The sequence below is a fragment of the Periplaneta americana genome, chromosome 15 (assembly GCF_040183065.1).
Source record: "Periplaneta americana isolate PAMFEO1 chromosome 15, P.americana_PAMFEO1_priV1, whole genome shotgun sequence".
In the NCBI taxonomy this organism is placed as follows: domain Eukaryota; kingdom Metazoa; phylum Arthropoda; class Insecta; order Blattodea; family Blattidae; genus Periplaneta; species Periplaneta americana.
The window spans coordinates 43649047-43663419 of NC_091131.1; the positions used below are offsets into that span (position 1 = coordinate 43649047).

General features: G+C 37.9%; 1 protein-coding gene across 2 annotated transcripts in view; it reads left to right on the forward strand.

Moving 5' to 3' along the window:
* The window catches only part of LOC138714828 (scoloptoxin SSD14-like), a 134145-nt gene that overhangs the window by 100108 nt on the left and 19664 nt on the right, over positions 1-14373 (forward strand). The window lies entirely within an intron of this gene.

Genomic DNA, 14373 nt, shown 5'->3' on the forward strand with positions numbered 1-14373 from the left:
CTTCAATTATCCGAATCCCAGTAATCAACATCACTTGACAGATGATTTTCAATAAATCTTAATATTAAACAAACTCTGATACGTGACTATCCATAATATCATGTAGCAGAAGCTATAACATAACCTAACTAATATACACAAGTGTTAGAAAAGTTTTAATTAACGACGATGACATAAAAAATAACATGAATAATTTTAAAAGGAATAATTATTGAATGTACAATTTTCAAATTTGAATGTGATTGGTGGTTCAATCGATGTTATATTGGACGTGTGCGTAATAGAAGTGGAACTCGTTGATTTAGGCCTACATGGTGTATTCAACTTATTCAGGATTTCCGAATGAATAATTTTAAAAGGAATAATTATTGAATGTAAAGTTTTCAAATTTGAATGTGGTTGGTGGTTCAATTGATGTTATATTGGACGTGTGCGTAATAGAAGTGGAACTCGTTGATTTAGGCCTACATGGTGTATTCAACTTTTTCAGGATTTCCGAATGGTGCTCTTCATTTATTTGTAAATCGGATTTCAGAAGATGCATAGGTATGATCAGTGATTTTTATTAATTCTTGTTCTTGAATGCCAATGCGAGTCATATTTGAAACTGCTGTGCATCTACTGGAGTGGTTTGTAATTATATATATATATATATATATATATATATATATATATATTTTTTTTTTTTACGTCAGACCAGCGCAGTTTCAAATGTTGGCAAACAAAGAAACAAATGCTAGGGACGCGATAAAATTAAACAAATGCTAGGGACGCGATAAAATTAAACAAATGCTAGGGACGCGATAAAATTGTGCGATAAGCAGCCATGATTGGTTGAAATACGCCCTTTCGTACCGTTTTATTGGTCAAAAGTAGTATGACGTAGTAAGAGTGTAATAGTTTGCATAAAATAATGTTTAAGGATCACGAAAATATATAGTTTAGTACAGTTATTATTTGCTCAACACACAAAATAAAATATTGCCTCTTATCTTGATATAAGAACAGCCTTTCATTATCAACACACAACAGTAAAATGGTGGAATATCATGTCACTCGTAAATGTCAGCGGACAGCTAGTAACTCATTTCATCACTACATGGCAAGCGAATGCAGGCTACAGTAGTGCACTACCAAAATCTGGTGCCGTTAACAAGAATTAATACGGTGGCGTTAAAGATATACATGGCGTTATTTACCTTAATAATTAATTTATCCGTATACATATTAAAAATCTTTCCTTTCAAAATTGAAATGAAAGCAATTCTTCCATTACATCCATAGACGCTACGCAGCTGGTACACAGTAATATTTTGTATTGATGTACATAGAGCAATGATCGCTAAGAACTGTGTCGCAACACATGTCCTGCCTATACCCAATCCTAGAAGTAAACAGATTTCGGCAGCGGACTTTCATATGTATTACTGTAAGTACAGATGTTTCATTATATATTATATCTCTGCCGGTCAGTGACCTTTACATTCCAAGTGGCTTAGCCGTAGGCGTGAACGTATTAAAAAGCAATACAACCACTGTTGCCAACACATAAATTGTATTCCTGTCAATCTGACACCTGGAAATCCGTCAGAATCCGTCAAAATAAAAAAAGATCCACTCAATATATCTATATAAAAATAAAAAGCAAATTTTAACACAACTTACTTACTAATTTTGATTAAAATAATAATAATTCGTCAACATTTGACTTGATTACGAGGAAATATGAAACAGGGGATTCTTCAATATGGTACGGCACAGGCAGGGCTGTTCAAAGAAAGAGTAAAATCTCCCAAAAATTAAACAATTAAATGGCAGCAGCTAAAAACGTCAAAAGATGATGTAAATCGTAAATTCCGCCAGAAAATCCGTCACCCGTCAAGGTCATTCTTTTCCCCTACCGCTACGTTGAAATTCCGTCAGTTTTGACGGCAACACTGAATACAACATTTTGCTATCTCCTCTCCTCCCCTCCGCAAATGCGACGTTGCACAGAGGCAGAGAACAAATACTGTTCTCCAACCAGGAGATTAACCGTGAAAGGAATGTGCTTACTATTGCGTCATCTATTGGAGCTAAGCAGAGATAGATAATATTGCCGTTATAACGTCAGTTTAAAAACATGCGCTCTCCTGCATATGTTATTTCCTGTACGGTGGGATTAAAAGACCAGGAGATTAACCGTGATCTAATTTTGTAACTAGGGTAGTATAAGTACTGTTCTCCAACCAGGAGATCAACCGTGAAAGGAATGTGCTTAGGCCTACTATTGCGTCATCTATTGGAGCGAAGTAGATAGATAATATTACCGTTATAACGTCAGTTTAAAGACCATGCGCTCTCCTGCATATGTATGGAGAGATTAAAAGACCAGGAGATTAACAGTGATCTAATTTTGTAACTAGAGTAGTATAAACATGTGTCTGTCAATGTTATTGTTTGTGCTGTGAGAGCTAGCCAATAGAGAAACGAGTATCCACGTGTGTGACCTTATGACATCTTATGACATCAACATTCATTCACAGCATCACCCCCTGCGTTTCATTCCGGAAATACTTTCTCGTGGTTGGAGTACAGTATGTGTTTATCAGCGTTATCGTTTGTGTTTTGAGAGTTAGCCAATGGAGATGCGTGTACCCATGTGTATGACCTTATGACATCAACATTCATTCACTGCATTACCCCGCTGCGTCTCATTCCCCTGAGACTTTCTCCTGGTTGGAGTACAGTGTAAAGTCTTTATATGTAGGATACTGCGTTTAAATATAGGTAAAAGGTAAAGTTATCCCCGTAACATGCCATGAAGGCACTTGGGGGGCATGGAGGTAGAGCCCCATGCTTTCCATGACCTCGGCACTAGAATGAGGTGGTGTGGTCGGCACCACGCTCTGACCGCCTTTTACCCCCGGGAAAGACCCGGTACTCAATTTTATAGGAGGCTGAGTGAACCTCGGGGCCGTTCTGAAAGTTTGGCAACGAGAAAAAATCCTGTCACCACCTGGGATCGAACCCCGGACCTTCCAGTCCGTAGCCAGCTGCTCTACCAACTGAGCTGTAAATTTTAAGAAGCATGGAAGGAACAGTTTTTCTTTCGTGCTGATGGAGAAAATATGAGGTGCTTAATTTGTTGTAAGAGTATTTAAAAAAACAATGTACGATGTCATTATTCTTCTCGTCATTAAGATTACCACGCCCTTGCCTATTAGTTGAATATTTCATTAATAAACAAACAGGTTCTATCGGCTTCTATATCTTAGTCAGGGTCAAATACGTCGGCGTTTTTTTTTTACTTAGGCCTATATAGTGTAATTTCTAATTGCATTATCAGCCTGGTACGATTTTCTAATTCCAAAACCTGCTAATGTGAAGTACCGTATGTGATTTCTTTCATGGTGAATAATAAAATATATTTTCTTTAATTAACAATAAAAAATAATGAATGGGGGGGGGGGGAGTTAACACGGACAAAGTGTATGCAGCTAATAACCTAGATTATACATAAAGAGATAGGTCGGTTTTATAGGTTTTGAAGTTAACAACACTTTTGTCAGGTTTACTACGTTGCCATCTAGTTGTTACATACGGAGTCACGTCATAATTCCAATTTGAATTGCATTAGCGACTGTACTGCCATCTTGTGTTCGTTTACGGCGGACGGGTGGCGATCCTGGCGGTTGTTCTCTTCAAAGTGCAAACGATTTTAACATAGCGATGACCTATCTGTTACATAAATATGATCTAGGCTAATAAGTAGAAGAATATTATATTGTTTTTGTTTTCCGATCACAGCGTCCCTGCACTGTCATTCACTGCATTACCTGAGGAGATACCCACTCCACCTCTCTCTCTGTGATAGTGGTGTGCGGGTTGCATTTCTATTACGTCACAATTCCGTGGCGTTTGGCAACCGCTAATGTAAAGCATTAATAAAATAAAATAATTAAATATGAAAATGAATCCAATGAAAGAATGGGAGAATGGAAAAAGAAACATTTGAAAGTTACGCGAAAATGCATCCTTGAAAGGCAAGTTGGAGCTGACTAGCGAGAAGAAGTGTGTATGTGAGCTCCAAACCTGCTGACCACTCGTCTCACTCCGATTTTCGTCGTTCCATTGAAGGAACGTTAGAGAATTTTGAAGAGAAAAACTAGATAATTGAATACAGAATTTAAGGATCAAATCGAAGCATCGAAAGGAAGTAAGTCGCAAGTGATCCATTTTTAAGATCAAATGATGTGCTGGGAACGAACTACTTTCTGCGATAACTACGGTTAAACTTTCATGTCGTAGAGAAGAGTTTCATTCCAGACGTTACTGGACACAACGGAAGTAGCGCACTATTTTCTGTTCTTTGCTTATAGGTTGTAACACGAACCTTTGTATTTTGAACGTAATCCTGCATTGCACAACTGAGTGTCAATGGCATTAATTTAATTCAATTATTAAAAGCGTAAAAACAGACAGTTATTAAATTTTTATGGGTGACTGCTTAGTTGCTCCATCTTCACTCATTATGGTCAAGGTTAAAGCAGACCGTTCTGGTCTGTCAAACAAACTTTCTTATGTGGTGGCCGAATTTATGACTCTCTACACTCTACAGGCTTAGTTGGATAGGCCCACATACAAGGGCTTTGACTCTCATGAAATGGATAATAAATTCTCTGTAGTATATTTTTCTTGAACTCTCATTTGGGTATAGATAGGTTATCTCTTATATATCTCATGTATGTGACCCTGATCTTTCAGAATACATGTCACTCAAAGGAAGATAATGCTAGAGATATTTACATATGTATTTTAAAACTACGTGTGTCTGTTAGGGTTTCAGCAGACAATCTTAAGAGACGCACGTAAAGACTCACGATGAGGAAGACATTTATTTATACTTCCTTCAGTCATCCATCCATTCACTCCATTGTTAATACGTCCCCTCATCCGTTCATCCATCTCTTCTTTATCGTTCCTTCATTCGTCCAAACATCTATTTCTTCGTTTATCCGTTCCCTCATCCATCCATTCATCCCTTCCTTCTTTTATCCGTTCCCTCAACTATACATCCATTCCTTCCTTCATCCCTTCCCTCACCCATCCATCAATCTATTCCTTCGTTTATCCGTTCCCTCATCGATCTATTCTTTCGTTTGTCCGTTCCCTCGTTCTTCCAGCTATTCTTTCGTCATCTACTCCTTCGTTTACCAGTTCTCTCGTTCATCCATCTATTCCTTCGTTTATCTGTTCAGTCGTCAATCCATCTATTCCCTCGTTTATCTGTTCCCTCATCCATCCATCTACTCCTTCGTTTACCTGTTCTCTCATTCATCCATCCATCCATCCATCCATCTATTCCTTCGTTTATCTGTTCCCTCATCCATCCATCTACTCCTTCGTTTATCTGTTCCCTCATCCATCCATCTATTCCTTCGTTTATCTATTCCCCCATCTATCTATTCCTTCGTTTATCTCTTCCCTCATCCATCCATCTATTCCTTCGCTTATCTATTCCCCTATCTATCTATTCCTTCGTTTATTCCCTCACCCATCCATCTATTCCTTCGTTTATCTATTCCCCCATCTATCTATTCCTTCGTTTATCTGTCCCCTCATCCATCCATCTATTCCTTCGTTTATCTATTCCCCTATCTATCTATTCCTTCGTTTATTCCCTCACCCATCCATCTATTCCTTCGTTTATCTATTCCCCCATCTATCTATTCCTTCGTTTATCTGTCCCCTCATCCATCCATCTATTCCTTCGTTTATCTATTCCCCTATCTATCTATTCCTTCGTTTATCTGTTCCCACATCCATCCATCTTTCCTTTGTTTATCTGTTCCCTCATCCATCCATCTATTCCTTCGTTTATCTATTCCCCCATCTATCTATTCCTTCGTTTATCTGTTCCCTCATCCATCCATCTATTCCTTTGTTTATCTGTTCCCCTATCTATCTATTCCTTCGTTTATCTATTCCCTCACCCATCCATCTTTCCTTTGTTTATCTGTTCCCTCATCCATCCATCTATTCCTTCGTTTATCTATTCCCCCATCTATCTATTCCTTCGTTTATCTGTTCCCTCATCCATCCATATATTCCTTCGTTTATCTATTCCCCTATCTATCTATTCCTTCGTTTATCTGTTCCCTCATCCATCCATCTATTCCTTCGTTTATCTATTCCCCTATCTATCTATTCCTTCGTTTATCTGTTCCCTCATCCATCCATCTATTCCTTTGTTTATCTGTTCCCCTATCTATCTATTCCTTCGTTTATCTATTCCCTCACCCATCCATGTTTCCTTTGTTTATCTGTTCCCTCATCCATCCATCTATTCCTTCGTTTATCTATTTCCCCATCTATCTATTCCTTCGTTTATCTGTTCCCCTATCTATCTATTCCTTCGTTTATCTATTCCCTCACCCATCCATCTATTCCTTCGTTTATCTATTCCCCCATCTATCTATTCCTTCGTTTATCTGTTCCCTTATCCATCCATCTATTCCTTCGTTTATCTATTCCCCCATCTATCTATTCCTTCGTTTATCTGTTCCCTCATCCATCCATCTATTCCTTCGTTTATCTATTCCCCTATCTATCTATTCCTTCGTTTATCTGTTCCCTCATCCATCCATCTATTCCTTCGTTTATCTATTCCCCTATCTATCTATTCCTTCGTTTATCTGTTCCCTCATCCATCCATCTTTCCTTTGTTTATCTGTTCCCTCATCCATCCATCTATTCCTTCGTTTATCTATTCCCCCATCTATCTATTCCTTCGTTTATCTGTTCCCTCATCCATCCATCTATTCCTTCGTTTATCTATTCCCCTATCTATCTATTCCTTCGTTTATCTGTTCCCTCATCCATCCATCTTTCCTTTGTTTATCTGTCCCCTCATCCATCCATCTATTCCTTCGTTTATCTATTCCCCCATCTATCTATTCCTTCGTTTATCTGTTCCCTCATCCATCCATATATTCCTTCGTTTATCTATTCCCTCACCCATCCATCTATTCCTTCGTTATATATTCCCCATCTATCTATTCCTCCGTTTATCTGTTCCCTCATCCATCCATCTTTCCTTCGTTTATCTGTTCCCTCATCCATCCATCTTTCCTTTGTTTATCTGTTCCCTCATCCATCCATCTATTCCTTCATTTATCCGTTTCCTCACCTATCTATTCCTCCGCTTATTTGTCCCCTCATCCATCCCTCTACTCTTCCTTTATCTGTTCTCTCATCCATCCATATATTCCTTCGTTTATATATTCCCTCATCCATCCATCTATTCCTTCGTTTATTTATTCCCTCATCCATCCATCTATTCCTTCGTTTATCTATTCCCCTCATATATCCATCTATTCCTTCGTTTATCTATTCCTTCATCCATTCATCTATTCCTTCGTTTATCCTTTCCCTTCATCCATCAATCTATTTCTCGTTCATCCGTGTTCTCATCCATCCATCTATCCATCTAGTCCTTCGTTTATTCGTTCCACACTCTTTCATCCAATTCTTCGCTTGTTCTTTTCCTCATCCATTCAGCCGTTTATCCATTCGTTCATCCAACGATTGGTTTACTTGTTCAATGCATATATTTATAGTACCTATTAATTAAGCAATAATGTAGGACTGATACCACTCTTGATAGATCAAGTAACAAAGAAAAGAAGACAATGGAGAAAATTGTTATATATTCATTACTTTAATAATTTTAAATCCTACTGATCGTTTTGTTTAAGTGACATCTGTTAAATGAAAAATCATATCGTTAATCGTAATTAAATGACAAAATTATTCTGAAACTACATTACATCGATATAATTTACTGAAAGGCTTAAATAACTGATTAAAATTTAAAACAAATTATACGATGTAAACTAAAGTCTCCGTGGACACTTTATTCTAAAATATATACAATACAATGTTAAGAGCACGCTAGAAGTACTGAGAAGTACTGTAATACAAAGATCCTCGTGAGTTTTGTACATTTGATTACTTTTGCTGCCATCTACACGGTGTCTCGCGAAGTACTATATGCCGCTGCTGGCGCTACAGAGACGAAACTTTTATGAGAAACAGCGTAGGTTATCAACAGTTCAAGATATAGTGGTTCCGAATATGTGGTCCGTGGACCTTCATAAATACTTCAGGTGTCAGGTTCCAAAATCCTTCTTATTCAGTTTCTATGACTTTCCATTAACCATAAAAGATAAGGTCTTTTTTCTTATAATCAACTTGAACCTACGTGTTAGAAAATCAATGAAAAAGAAGAAAATCAGTCTTTAAAATTTCATCCTTCAGACTTTGAAGAATGATAGCAAAGACAAAATATTTTAGACAACATTCTGATCGGAACCGTACACTGAACAATGCGGGTTCTGGAAAGCAACTCAGAATTTTGAGGATATTTGGAACCAAAACAAATAATCAGCCCTCTTAGCTGCTTTATGAATTTTATAATATTAAGCTGAAAAATATTAGTTACATTACTGAAAAGTAATACAATTTCATTATTTTGAAATCATAAACCAAATAATATGTTATGTAATTAGTAGGGCTAGGATTTTCGTGCTCTAAAAATCGCCAAAATATGCAGTATAACATATGCACTTATGACGTAAAAATTCCAGAAATATATTCTATAATAATATAACAAATATACCATAACAATTTTAAAGGTTTTTTTTTTTTTAATAATTTATCTACTTTGAAGATACCTAGAATGACAACCAGAAGAGAAGAAAGTGAAATTTAAGGGACTTCAAGGCATATAAATTTTAATGAATATTTAAATATTATTTAAAATGGAAAATGCTAACTTATTTTCATAAACTTTCATTGTATCTATATTATGAAACCAGAGTTGCAATGTACAATGAATACTTTGTGCAAATTTTCAAATGAAAATGATTGTCTATTGTCTGCTAACAAAAGCTTTGTAGTATATAGAGCAAATTGTAGTTCCGAACATCACAGAATGATACAAAAAAGGGAGTAGATACAGAAAGTACTACAGTGACATCGAAAACTTTTTTCTTACATTTTTATCGTACCTTGTTTTTTGACTATACCATGCAGGCTTTGCTTAATGGTAAGTTTTAGTTGCCATGGTAATATTTTACACTGCATAGGTACAATCAGGAAAAAGTTTTGATGTCACTTTACTAACCCAATTTCGTCCGAAAGTGGATAAGACGGATTTTGAAAACTGGTGCGTCTTTATTTAAGATTACATTTTTAGTTCGACTACAAGTGTTTATTGGAATAATATCTATTTTTTTGTGATGGATGAGGTCACAAGATTATTTCTCTCGCAGTTCTCCTATTTTCCCTCACAATTTCAAATCTTTTCATGTCACCAACCCTCCTTTCCAAATTACTTTTCCCACGTTTCAAGCACAGAGTGGTTTAAGATCTTCTTTGGTACCACAAACCAGTGCCGATAATGAGAGAGAATTTCTCAAGATCCACTGAGACTACCAAGTTGGCGAGATTCGTTGACACAAGGAGATGATCCTATAAATCTGGTGACCATTAAGAACCTGTTCAAGCTATCTATATGTTATCTACAGGCTCGAAATAAATCTGTCAATGTTCACTTATTTTACCACTTCATTCTCACGGTAGGTTGCAGATCAGAAGGACCTCGACCCTTTTCATTTGTAAAGACACAATTAAAATACGCTGAGCTCTCGAAGTGATGCGGCTATAATGTTCATTGTGAAAGTTTAATTTGAACTCTTGGGATGAGAAGAGCTTTCAAGAGAGTAGAAAATAGTCCATGTAAGTCATATCACATAAAAAAATAACCTACATACCTGTTTTCGAAAGTCAGGACATGGCATTAGCGCTGCGGCCAGGAAAAAGAAAAGAAAGAAAAACTGAATATCACACAGCGCGGGAGACCTGTTGCTATCGTGGAGAGAGTTTACTCTCTCTCCCTCCCATGTTGCTATGGTATAGCTCGCGCAAGAAACGATTACCGAAAACCAATGATGGCGTTACTGTTTCTTTTGACGTGTGTATGTAGGCACGCCGAGGGAGGAGAGGTGCGAGCCGATGGAAGTACTGTCTCTTCCAAGAAGATGAACAAATAAAGACATCGCTGTGGAAATAAAGAACGTAGCAAGAGAAAAATTCGAAGCTAATTAATTGCGCAACATATGTTTACGAATGAAATAATAATACCGTGCGATACAAGACACGTATTCACATGCAATGGAAGAAACTAAGCTCGTAATGTAACTATCACAACGCAAGACTGATTCTTTCGATGTCATTTCTCTTCCGACTGTATTCTTGAATATCATTCAAGTTATCACGTGACCTTTCCTGTCGCCCGCTCTTCCTTATCGCAGTGTTTGATTCGCATTCCTTCCGTCGGTAATCCGTGATTGCGAGACCTATAACGGTTATGTTGCCAATATCAAACATAATTTTATAAGCATAGGACTTACGGCTAGTCTATTTGGCTTTGAAAATCTGAGTTCTAGCATAGTCATGAAGCTTGAGTTGTGAGGGTGCTAGGAACCAGTGGCGTCGCCAGGATCAGAGCAAGGGGGGTGCGGATGTGGTGCAAGCTGTAAAAATGTGGTACATAAAAAATCCAAAATGTTCCTTCATGCACTTGCGCGCATACTATACATCTGTTTATTAATATTACTATGTATTATTATTATTATTATTATTATTATTATTATTATTATTATTATTCACATCCATAACGATACACTAAGGGACGTAGTTTTTTCACATCCAAGAAACTGTTTGTTTTTGTGTTTCAAAATAACTTATGCCTAGTATTTTTAAATAAATTGCTCTTTGGTGTGCGGAAAGGGGTGCTCCGATTTTTTATGGGGTGCTTGCGCACCCTTTCGCACCCCCCCTAGCGACGTCTCTGCTAGGAACAATAGACTGTGCCGGTACAATTTCGCATTGTCTGTAATGAGGCGATATTAGCGATCCTAGTGGTTAGCAACTATCTATGGATGCATATTTACTACTTTTTGAGCTTCGTGACTGTATATACTAAACTGTGGTTCTAGTGTTACAACTCGTTATATTGTGTCCGACGCGAATGAAATTCGATGAATTACACTGATCAACAATTTTTTTTCGAAATGTCAGTTGCATGAGATTTTTTCAATGATTCTTAACATTTTTACATGCTGATTTCAAATCTGAAAACGGTTTTTTTTTCTATGTTCTGGTTTTCATGCAATTCGAACTTTTGCATTCCAGTCGTTTATGTTTATATTATCGACAGGTAATAAGGTAATATTGTTTAGATAAGAATATTGTTTCCGTTGTTATTCACATCTGATCATGGCTACAAGGAGATATCGATGTATAAACAACCCAGGCAGTTTCTGCTACATTTGTGGATACTTCACCCTTATTCGGAAAAGGCGTACAATAACATCTTTTGTGAGGCGCGTTTATAAAGCGTACTTCGGACTTACTATTGGGGTCCAAGACAAGAAAATGTTAAATGTTATGTTTTATTTAACAACGCTCGCAACTGCAGAGGTTATATCATCGTCGCCGGATGTGCCGGAATTTTGTCCCGCAGCTCTTTTACATGCCAGTAAATCTACTGACATGAGCCTGTCGCATTTAAGCACACTTAAATGCCATCGACCTGGCCCGAGATCGAACCCGTAACCTTGGGCATAGAAGGCCAGCGCTATACCAACTCGCCAACCAGGTCGACAAGACAAGAAATGGGCTCCACATGATGTATGCCGCAATTGCGAAGAAATGCTGCGTGATTGGACAAAAGAGAAGGGTTTACCTCTCGGAATTCCCGTGAATTGGCGAGAACAGTAGGCTCATACAAGTTAATTAATCCGTGGCGCTACAGCCCATGAAAGGCCTAGACCGACCAGCCGGATACTGGCCTCACGCCCACATGCCGAAGCAGAGGTGGACGATCATCCAACCAGAATGGAGGTATCGTGTGGTTAGCACGATGATCCCCCCAGCCGTTATAGCTGGTATTCGCAACCGGATTTCGCTACCTATCGTAGCTCCCCAAGTGCATCACGATGCTGGATGGGCACAGGTCCCATACACTGGCCGAAATTTCATGAGAAAATTTCTTCCCCCATGAGGACTCGAACCAGCGCGCATTCCTTAACGCGAGTCCTAGGCGGGATGTCTTAGACCACGACGCCACGGGGCGGGACGGCTCATATAAGTGATTGCTATTTTTGTGTCGTCAATAAAAAGAGTATTGGCAAGAAAAAACAGACAACATCTTACCGGCCTATCCCAGTATCCCCTCAGCATTTCGACCTACTGTGCATTCTGAGTTCAAGTTTTCAAAGTGTTTACTACATCTGAAGATGAAGATACAAATTCAGAGACAAGAGATGAGACTGAAGGAATGCACAGCACGAGTATTCTTCTAATATTGAAGAGTCCTTAACTACTCAGAAGTTTAACCAGCTTGAGCTGATTGACCTTGTGCGTGACTTGGATCTCTCCAAACATGCAGCTGAAGTGTTAGGGTGCTATGCATAGACATTTCGCTAGCCCGCGCTACGAGCGTGCTAACTAGCCCCGATTGCTGGTAAAATTCATGTTCTGGGAATAATAAGTTAATTAAGTAGTAAAATAACGCTGTAATCGAAAAGTATTGGGAATAAATTTGAATAAGGAACAAAAAAAAGTTTCCTTCCCAAGCAGGATTCGAACCACGAAAGTCTTAGTTACCAGTCTATCGTGCTCTGGAGTGAACAAGGCTCTGAAATCAGCTACAAGGGTCGGTCCGGTTTCTTTTTGCCACTACTGTACATACATAACTACTTACACAATATTCTAAAGTATAGCGTTAATCTTTATCACGAGCATACTCATTGTCACAAACTGTGGATTTTGTTTTGAAAGTGAACTAAATTAAAAAACATTAACTTCGTCTATACTACATATTGGTTTTATAAATTAAATAAAAATAGCTTGACATGACGTCTCAAGAGAATTAAATGTTACAGCTATTGAATAAAAAATAATAACAACTTATGCCGTAAAACTTTAGAATAGTACGCACGCTTATATACATAGTATTACCTTCCTGAAAAATGGCAATTATACGAAAACAACAGTACTAAAATACAATTGCTTATTTATTTCGGGCATATTCGTATAGGTTATGTTGTAAGTAACATGCAGAAAACAATGGAAAAACTATTTTGATGCGCATGCGTCATCTATGATTTGAGATTAGTTTGCACTTGATTCGCAAATCAAGTCTGACTGTCAGGAATCGATTTGAGATCAATTTGACGTGCTGTACGAATGCGTAACTATTAGTCAGAAACAGTTTGAGTTTGAAGTTTGCGCTGTGCGAACAGTAAAATCCATGTGCGCATGACCGGAACTGTTCAAACCAGTTTGGAATTGTTGTGCGAACAAACCTATAAAAAAAAGTCGCGACGCTGTTATTCCCGGAGTGACTCCTCCTCTTTGATTACGTCTTAAGAAGTGAAAGCTCTATAAAGTCTAGATCAGGCCTGCACTAACAGCGCTCAACGAGCGCGCGCGCTCTTTCGGAGCGGGAGAGCGGTGTTTACCGCTCGCCGAAACGGGGAGGAAGATACGTCTGAATGACAGACTTGCTATAGGTGGAGGAGAGGGAAACAACCACTCAGCTGTCTAGTGGAGTGCAGTGTGTAGGCCTATTCTCAGTAACTGTTACACGTTGCTTATCTTTTGCTACAGTATAGTATGAAGGAATCTAAAAGACGGAACATAACATTTACCATTTAGCGATTTACAGCTCGAACTTATTGATCTTCAATGTGACCTAAGGGCTAAAGATCGTTTGAATAATACTAATAGCCTGGTTGAGTTTTACGGGCCGTATTCATAAACATTTTTAGCGCGGGCTTTCGGTGGATTATCAGCGTTTTTCGTATTCATAAACCAGTGTTAGCGATAGGATATGATTTGAATTCTGTACTAGTAACCAGTGGATAGCCGGGCCTAGCTTAGTACGCTCGTAGCGCGTGCTGCGAAATGTCTATGAATAGCACCCTTTAAGACTAAACATTAGCAATAATATATACGACTACACAGGCTGGCTGTGAAAATGATTGCTATGTTTGGCTCAACATTTATATTTGTGAGCAACTGTTTTCTATAATCAACATTAATAAAGGCAGGCATCGAACATCTGTAACTGATGTTTCATTACGATCAGTAGGCTACTGTTCCTTTCAGCTGCCAACAGCATAAAACCTCGTACTGATAAATAAAATTATAAGAAAATGATATTGTACATTTAAGTAGATATAAAATTTCTATTACTTCTGTAAAATAAATATTTCTGTATGAATTAATAATAGTCCAAGATAGTTTTGCAAACACTGA